Source organism: Ammodytes marinus (genome assembly GCF_949987685.1).
Source record: "Ammodytes marinus genome assembly, chromosome: 10".
Taxonomy (NCBI): domain Eukaryota; kingdom Metazoa; phylum Chordata; class Actinopteri; order Uranoscopiformes; family Ammodytidae; genus Ammodytes; species Ammodytes marinus.
The window spans coordinates 31,314,097-31,324,096 of record NC_137214.1 but is presented as its reverse complement, the minus strand read 5'-3'; the positions used below and the strand labels follow the sequence as shown (position 1 = coordinate 31,324,096).

Sequence of the window (10,000 nt, the reverse complement as noted above, 5' to 3'; positions counted from 1 at the left end):
GGTGCACTCACAGGGCTGCAGGGGACGCTGCTGCGGTCACACATGCTGATGCTGCAGTGCAGGTAAACGTCCTCATAGGTCCCGTGGTACAGGAACAGCAGAGCAGAGAAACGAGCTCGCAGAGAAGCACCGCTCTCTATCACCTTCACATGACGACTGTCTACGGCACACCTGGAGGGAGGAGACAATCACACAGCAGCTCATATTCTGTTGTTATCTAGCTCCAAGGATCGTATTTATAATATACTCATATTCTAATAATAATAATAATAATTTATTTAATTTATACGGGCCCAAGGTATATTTTGTTCTCATTTAGCTCCAAGGTCGTATTTATAATATACATTGAGGGACACATCCCCCCAGTATTAAATGTGTTCAAAATGGACACCCCAATATATTGATGTAAGAAATATGAGTAAAAGTATTAAAGAAATTGACTATAAAGCTGACTTTGACTTTGGTCGTCACCTGTTCTCGATGAGGAAGTGTTTGCCAGAGTCGCTGGCGTTGGGAGAGTTTGTGAGGTAGCAGGTTTCCAGCAGCAGCCCGAAGCCGTCGTATTCGGTGTTGTTCACGGATACGCCGACGTGCAGAGCGGAGCCGAGCGGCAGGCGGACGGGGCCGGCCGGGAACGCCTCGCTGAAGTCCGGCCTTGTGTACAGAGTCATGGACACTTTGGTGGGATCGCCTGAACGCACCACACCAACTCCACTGGCCATTCAAAGAGACAACATACAAAACTGTTATGAATTTATTTCAATTGACTTTTTGAGGCGCACTAGATCAATGGAGATTGGTTAAATTCCAGACTGGTCATCCCAATGTCTAATTCACATACCAACAAAACTGGGATGAATTTTTGTTAATATACTTTATGAGGTCTGGTTGGGGTTGGCACGGTTCGAGTCAGCACAGCCCCTGATCTGAGTGAGCCAAATTAATGTGAAAACATTGATACGCTCCCGATCGAACGTCATTGTGACGCAGTGAAGGTGGTGAACTCACAGCGGCTGGTATCCGATGGCGGCGTCCAGGCTGGTGATGTCATCCAGTGGGAAGATGCAGGAGAACGGGAAACTTCTCGGGATAATGATCGATGGGTCGGACCGATTGGAGTGGAACACGAACACAATGTTGGAGTAGGTGACGTGGGTCCCGTTGTTCTGGAAACGACAATGAGTGGACACAATGGTTTAACATTTGTTGAGGCTGATGTATGTTTTTAACAGGGCTATGTCGAATACCATTTCACAGAAAGTGGGAAAGCTTTCTAGGGATGTAAACACCATATACAAGTTGCTTTAGGACAATTCAATGGACAACAAAGAGAGTGTGTGTGTCCGTCCATCATGTAGCCCCCTTCCCCCAGTTAGTCTCTCTCAAAATACATGTGTTTACGTAGGAATGAGCACATGCACACATTTGTAGAAGGAAAGGGGACACAGACATTTGTCTGGGCGGGCCTGGATATGAAGGAATTTGACCTATTACTCTAAAGACATGTGCCTTGAATTGTTCTTGATTCTCACTGACCTTCACCACATTTCCACAGACCTCCCTGCGGTCCACCAGGTAAGTCACGGTCCCGTTGAAGTCCACCTGCTGGTGGCAGCGCGGGTCGACCAGGTGAGCAGAGGAACCATTCAGGCCTTGTCCCTCCAGGATCCTCTTTGGGACCGTCAGACTCATCTGCTCCCGTCCACACACCAACTCGGACGGTTTAACTGCAGTGGGAACAAGGCATTGTAGGTATTAGTTTGAGCTTCAACAAAATGTACACCACACAGACCAGCACATAACAATCTGACCTGTTGGTGAAGTCGTCAAATCTCTAGTCCAAACTATTTATTCCTTACCCACTTCAGAACAGATGTCTCTGATGAGGGCATCCTTGATGGTATTCAAAGCGTCAAAATTATTGACGGAGAATTTTTTGGCGGGATCGCCGGCAATCTCTAGCAACTCAACCTCATTTGCGCCTCTCACTCCAATGGCGTAGACGATGATGCCCCGGGCTCGCAGTGTTTCTGCAGGAATCTTGACCTGATCACCGGATTTTCCATCGGTGATGACCACCAGAAACTGTGGGACTTTTTGACCTCGACTTTGGTCTGCTTGTGTAAAGAGTGGACCCATGAATGTCAGTGCTCTTCCTGTCATTGTCCCGCCCCCTGATTGTACAATACCAAGAACGGCTTTCTCCAATGTCTTGGAATCTGAATGGTCTGTCACATCAATTGTTAACTTTGGTGAACTCGAGTATTTGGCGACGCCCACACGGACATGCTGTGGACTAACACGGAAGGTAGTTATGAACTCAAGCATGAACTTCTTCATGTCTATGAAGTCGCTGGGCCGAATGCTTCCCGATTGATCGATCAGGAAGAATACGTCTGCTTCACCCGTTTGCATGCAGCCTAGAACAGCAAAACAAAAGCAGTAAAAGTTATTTCTAAAATGCATCAGTTGGGCTATAACTCCCACACCGAAACATCCCACAGTCAAATATCCACAGATTCACTGGAGTCAGCCGCATCTTTTGGCATAGGCGACGCCCATTTGCGTATAAATCGAAATCACCAAAACTGCAAAACTGACTTTTCGCTTCTCCTCCCACATTTTTTGCCCAATTGACACCAAACTTTGCACAGAACATCTTCAGACGCACATGAAAACAAAAATCATCTCAAAGAATGTTGATCCAACCATCGATGACGAAACAGTAGCGTTTTGAATATTTGTTGATTAGCTACGTTTTACGTAAAAAATCATGAATCCAAAATTATAAATCGGATCAAGTCAAAATTTTAGACATATGTTGGTGCTACCCTTAGTTGCATTAAAAAAAATCGGATAATTTCGCCATAAGGGGGCACCATAAACGGGAAAAGCTCTTAACTAGCTGCTTAAAACTCAAGGGAGACCATCATGGGGCATACCTGAGTCTATATAAAAAAATATGGCCAAGAAATATTAATGTGGGCGGGACTTATTAATACATTAAGATTTTAATTTTAATTTTTTTGGGTGGCAAATTCAAAAAAGTGTCTCTTTTTACAGTGGAGAGGCAGACAGCCTCTCTACTTTTTACAGTGGAGAGGCTGACAATCTCTTTTTGCTCATAACTCCCAAACTAAACATTCCACATTTAAAACCTTTATATCCACAGATTCACTGAATTTTGCTGCATCTTTAAGCATAGGCCACCATTTTAGCCTTTAATGATCATTGGCAAAATTGCAATTGCAAAACAGACTTTCCATTTCAGCTCCCACAATTTCTCTGTGTTTTTTTTTTGCTCTTTGGTCTATAACTCCCAAACCGAACATCCCACGTTCAAAAACTTTACATCCCCGGATTCTGTGAAGTGAGCCGCCGGCGCCGCGGTCGACAGCACTCGGATCCCGAGTCGAGTGGGAGGCACTAACTAGAACTGCAAGCAGTTATGACTGGGGGCCAAGCACGAGAAGGGCCTGGGAGAAATATAGAAATTAAGATGATTTAATTTTTTTTAACTATTACGATTTACCGGTTAAAGATCTTCTTATCGGTTGACCGGTTAACCATGGACATTCCTTTTATACAGTATATAAATGTATATCATATGTATGTTTTTATGTGTTATCCTAGTTATGCTTTTTTTATCATTTAATATTACTTTTAATAGTTCCGGGACGTTGGAGCAATAACCTGGTGTTTTTACACATCAGTCTGCACTGTTAATTTGAAGTAATTTTTTATTCATCGAATAATCGAAAAAATTATCGTATGATTAATCTATTTTTAAAATAATCGTTAGTTGCAGCCCTAGTCAGCTCAGTTAGATAGTGTTTTTAGCAGGAAAATCCGGAAAACGCTAAAGGTAGGCTTTGTCCAGCCAATCAGGATTTACATATCAGGAGAACGGGGAAGATTTTAGTGAAAGAACCTGACCTCAGGTTCAGATAAGGGATCAGGAGCATCGTATCTGAGCTTACAAGATGTGTGCAGGAAGAAAAGTTAAGTTTTTTGCAGGCTGAGTTTTGTTTTAAATAAAGATTGCTCCAATAACCTCCTCAGCCTGTCTCAGCGGATTCTGAATCTTTCAAACGTCACCTTCTGATGAAACAAAGCCCAAAAACTGAACATGTTTGATCAGCTCAGACTGTTTGAGCTTCAACAACATTTACACCACACGAACCAGCACATCACAATCTGACCTGTTGTTGAAGTAGTCGGAGCTCTTGTGGAAGTTTCTACCAGGAAAATAAAAACATTTGAAATGTTAAATGTAATAAACACCAAACTCTATTTGCTAACACTTTACAATATGTTGATGAACTGTTATTCAATCCAAAAATGGTTAGGTAATGCATAATTGATGCAGTTACTGTGCTTAGTTATTTATGGTTAATTAATAGTTTGTTAACTAATGCTCAGTTAAGCATGAAATAAGCATAACAGTTAACTAAGTAAATGCTTAGTTTATGTTTACTAAGCATTTACAAAGCTTTTATTAACAGTTAGGTAATGCTTAGTAAATGCTTATTAAGCCTCAATTAAGCATTAACTAACCTTTAATTAATGTAGGCTGCCCTTATTGTAGGTATTACCAAAATTATATTTTGAGCCTCAATAACATTTACACCACACAAACCAGCACATAACAATCTGACCTGTTGTTGAAGTAGTCAACTCTGTTTCTATAAGGAAAGAAAAATATTTGATATGGTCAATTGAAGATACACCAAACTCTTTGTGTCAAAATCATCAAGATAAATCATGTGGATTGGTGGATGTGTCATGTTTCATCAGCTCCGACTGTTTATTTACAGTGGGAACAAGGCATTGTGTGTATAAAAGTATTTGAGGTTCAACAACATTAACACCACACAAACCAGCACATAACAATCTGACCTGTTGGTGGAGTAGTCAAATGTCTTGTGGAAGTACCTACCAGGAAAGAAAAATATTTAAACTGTTAAATTGAAGATACAAAAAACTCTGTGTGTGTCAAAATCATCAAGATAAATCATGTGGAATGGTGGATGTTTCATGGTCACTCAGACTGACCTTCACACCTCCAGACGGTGCCATTGCTCACACAGGTCTGAGCTGCAGTGCAGGTGTTACACACAGGTATTGTTGTGTTGACATCTGATGAGGAGTAGAAGACAAATGAGTTCTGATACAATATATGGAGTAAGGATTCTATTCACTGTCAGTCTGAAGAACTAGACTTATAACTTTGTGCTTCAGCAGCTGAAGCCTCTGGATCTTGATCTTAGCATTTGGCTCAACGTTGAAACCACAGTGTGACGGCAGAGAAGGAATATATGTTGCTTACCTGCACAGTATGCGTAATTGCAGTTAATAGGCTTTATGAACTTGTAGACAGAGTAGTTTCCTGGGCAGGCTTTCACGTGGATTGGGTTGGACTTGAACATGCAGCAGTCATCCCACCAGCGACCACAAACCTGGGCCTGTATGATGCCTGCAGAGAGCTGCGGGTGGGGCGTCTGCAGCCACAGTGGAGACTGAGTATCACACATGTTTATCTCAATGCATCTCTCTGGCATCTGAGCGCTGTTGTTACCGAGGAACAGACGGTACCAGCCCTGCCAGGCTGAGCGTTGGTCGCAGTGATAATTAGGCCAGATCGACTTGACGTCCGTGGCTCTCCAGGCGTCGTCTAGCGGCGTGTAGTGATCACACGGGTCCATGCAGCGAGATGTGCCGTTCACCTGGAGGCAGTCCTGACCAGAAGGGCACTGTCTCCCTTCGCAGGAGAACGTCACAGAGCTGGCTTGGGCCGGTTGTAAATCAACCTACATGGAGAAATCCAAAAGAGAAAAAATGGAGAGAAAAAAACAAAGGTGTATAGATTTTATTTTGCCCAAAATAGCAGAAGGTTTAGAAGAGTCAAAGGTGATTCTTGATTGAACCGAAATCTTATCAACATAGCCACTAACAACTTAACCCTTGTACCGCCTTAACGTTCACTATACACAGAAGGACTTAAGGCCCTAAAAGGCCTCTCCCAATTAACTGCCATGAAAGCATTATACAATAATGTTTTTTTTTTACTTTTTCTTTTATAAACCATTTACCCCACTTGAGCTCTTTACATACATATGTAATATTCATTGGTTTTTCATTGTTTTTAACCCATTTCATGCTAGTTTTTGTGATGAAATGAAACTTTTTTCATATAAAAATAATAACTGAAACACTTTTCATTCAATAGATTTTTACGAGATCGGATCTGTTAATGATCAAAAAAAAGATTGACATTCTTGCATTCTTAGCAACAACAACATTTATTTCACAAAAAACATAAACCGAACAGTAGAACATTAGCACGGCTTACAATTCATAAAGTGTGTGTGGTGTGTGTGTGTGTCAGAGAGATAGAGTTTGAGAGTGTGAATATGTGTGTGTGTGTGTGTGTGTGTGTGTGTGTGTGTGTGTGTGTGTGTGTGTGTGTGTGTGTGTGTGTGTGTGTGTGTGTGTGTGTGTGTGTGTGTGTGTGTGTTGTTGCTAAGTCCCTGATATTAATTCTTCCAACAAGTTACGTCTCATTTGATATTTATTTGCAACTAGTGGCCATGATTATGTTCATAATATTTGTATCGTAGGGAAATGTTTAGTTAGTGTTAAAGTTAAAGGTATTTAATCTATCTTAAAAAGAAACAAAGGGAGATAACTGCAGCAAGCAAACGCTCATTGAGTGAAACAATAGGCACAGACAGCTCCATTAATGCAGTGTATGGAGTCCACTCTTACATATGTACAGTGTCGTGCGAAAGTTTGTGAACCCCTTGAGCCTTTTGGAATTTTATTTATTGTAACCATTATTAATAAATTTTTTTCAATACCAGTATTTTTTATATGAAATAACAGATGTTTGTTTATCAATTCAACATTTTTCTTTTCCAGAAATCAATTGTTAAAATAGATAAAACAAATTATTTAACAAATGTTGTATGTGCAAAAGTTTGTGAACCCTAAGCTGCATTGCTTAAATCGAGGATCTGGAGATTTGCAGACCATTTGCCATCACCATTCTTCACTTGGGAGAAGGTTCTGTTGGTGGTAGGCAGAGTTGCGTTTTTGCCCAAACATGGCGGTTTTGGTTATGACCAAACAGATCAATTTTGGACTAATCTGTCCACAGAATAAGACTTCAGGTATCTCCAGGTGCTCTCTGGCAAAGCTGTGACAAGCAGTTTTGTTCTTTTTTGAGAGCAGAGGCTTATTCAGCAACCCTCCCTTGAAAGCCATGTTGACTGAGTTTTCTTCTTATTGTGGAACCATGCACATCTGTCCCAGATGTTGCAGGAGAGGTCTGCAAATCACTAGATGTAATGTGTGGGTTGGCTTTTAACTAAAAATATACTTTTTTTGTGGCGCTTGAAGATATTTTTGAAGGAAGTCCACTTCTAGGCAGATGTTCAGTCACTCTTAAAGCTCTCCATTTGTAGATGATTAGCCTCACGGTGGACCGATGGAGCTCAAACTTTTTTTGAATTAATTTATAGCTGTCCCCAGACAAATGTGCAGCATCACAACTCTATTCCTGAGATCTTCTGAGATTGTTTTCCCTTTTAGCATGTCTGACCTGTATGGGTTCAGTTTGGTGGGCCTAAACTGACCTGGTTTTACCCGTGTTTTATCTAGTGGCACCCAATTTCTTCCCTAAAGATCTCTCACTACATTGGTCTATTTCATCAATCAGTTTGGCCCACCTGATTGTGTTTACCTTGCTCGATTTAAGCAATGCAGCTTAGGTACCCAAGGACTCAAGTCCCCTGTTAGCAACTTAAAAAAAAAATGCAAAAGCACATTTAAAGTATTATTATGACAGAAGACATTAAAAGTAAATATTCTACTGTGTTTTTTTTTATTTTTTAAATGACCAGAAATAGGTTGCCACTCTTGGCAGTTACCAACGATAGTCCACTGTTGGTAATGTGGGTGTGTATATGTGTGTGTGTTTGTGTCTGCGCGTGTGTCTGTCTGTCTGAGTTAACAGCTCAGGGGAGAGGGTGTGTGTGTGTGTGTGTGTGTGTGTGTGTGTGTGTGTGTGTGTGTGTGTGTGTGTGTGTGTGTGTGTGTGTGTGTGTGTGTCTGTGTGTCACCCGAGTCCCCTCTTAGCAAATTCTTAAAAAAGTTAAATAGTAATATCTTGACAGGAGTCCTTAAAAGTAAATATTCTATTGTGTTTTTGTATATTTGAAATGACCAAAAATAGGAGTCCACACTTGGCTGATATAGATTGATAGTCCACTGTTGGCAACATTCGCTTGTGTGTGTGTGTGTGTGTGTGTGTGTGTGTGTGTGTGTGTGTGTGTGTGTGTGTGTGTGTGTGTGTGTGTGTGTGTGTGTGTGTGTGTGTGTGTGTGTGTGTGTGTGTGTGTGTGTGTGTGTGTGTGTGTGTGTGTGTGTGTGTGTGTGTGTGTGTGTGTGTGTGAGTGAGTGAGTGAGTGAGTGAGTGAGTGAGTGAGTGAGGGAGAGATTGAGAGAGAGAGAGAGAGAGAGAGAAAGAGAGCGAGAGAGAGCAACAAAAAGACATTCAACAGAAGAGGAATACACTTCACTGGCAATTTTGGCAGCATAATGCAGTAGTGCGCATCCCTTCAAAGAATATCTAGGTAGGATTTTGCATTATCAAAGAGGCTCTGAGCTGTTCTTTATTCTTGTCCAAATGAATAAAATCTACATAAACTACTGAAAATTATTGGCTTTCGATAAGTCTTACCCCTACATATGTGGCCTAATTATGCACACACACACACACACACACACACACACACACACACACACACACACACACACACACACACACAAAGTTTTGGGAGAGTGTCAGGGAACATTTGTGCATGTTAGGTCAGCAGCCACCTGATGGCCTCAAAATAGCACGTTTTAGCTGCATATATATGGAAGCACACAGAGACACACACATACGCAAACACAATACTTTCACATGAAACACACAGACACAACCCTTAGGTATCCATATGGATACTAACCTTTCATGTATTTCTCATATATTTTTATGTATAGGTATGCAAATCTAAAAGATGACAAAAATGATAGCATTTCATGTTTTTTTTCTTGTTTTGTTATAGGGAGCATTTTAACTTATCAGTAAAAGCTGGAGTAAATGAAAAATTCAGCAAATTAGGGGTAAAATGTGTCATTTTGGTGTCTTAAGTTTGGGATGCACGCCTTATATCACCAAATTTACATATGTCTGTCAACATGGCTATAGTTTGAAAAAAAAAAGAAATTCAGAAATGATCTGCAAAAAAAATGGCCAACATAAGCACAGTCAAAGTTATTCAAAAAACTAAATAGAAAAAAGAGGCCAAAAGGCAAAAAATGGTCCGAAGTCGGCATGATGGTTAAAAGATTCATGCAACAGCCACTATCTGTCGGGTCATATTTAGCAACAACGATGTCACTTTGTTTTGTTTAGAGACATTCAGAATGAACTTAAATTTACTGAGGATATCATAAAATCTTGTTCCAATAAAAAAAAAAAATACAAGGCATTTTCTTCATATCTGAAGTTGAAACGGGTCCAATTAGACTCTTAACACAACAGAAGGTTTAAAAGTGTAAATACCATGAGGGCGAGGCAGAGGAGGATGATGAAGGCTGGTGTCATAGCGGCGGTCACTGCTGTCCGTCTGCGATGCGAAGGAGTTTACCTGTCTGTCTGCTTACCCGTTTACCTGTGTGGACCTATGAGCCGAGGCAGCCGCTCTTATGTACAGATCACTGGGTGTGTCTTAACTCAATGCCGGTAACTCGTAACGCACGTAGAGTTACTGGCACTGATTCAAGTTGTTCCCGCCAGCGTTCAAAACATCAGGTGGATGAATTCCTACATATTTCCCGTAAGGAAACTAGGTCTGACTGTAACCGACCGGTTTCTAGCGTTTACTGTAAACTGTAGTGTTTGAGTGACAGACTCAATTAAGCTCCGAGAGAGAACACCAGGTGAATGAAT

The 10,000-nt window shown here is 41.1% G+C and overlaps 1 long non-coding RNA gene across 1 annotated transcript in view; it reads right to left on the bottom strand.

Moving 5' to 3' along the window:
• LOC307256824 overlaps window positions 1-5,405 on the bottom strand; it is a 74,790-nt gene extending 69,385 nt beyond the window's left edge. The window contains exons 1-2 of the long non-coding RNA XR_013845078.1: window positions 5,330-5,405; window positions 5,056-5,139 (exon numbers count right to left, since the gene is read on the bottom strand). This is a non-coding gene — a long non-coding RNA (uncharacterized lncRNA). The remainder of the gene's footprint in view (window positions 1-5,055; window positions 5,140-5,329) is intronic.
• Between the last annotated feature and the right edge of the window lie 4,595 nt (window positions 5,406-10,000).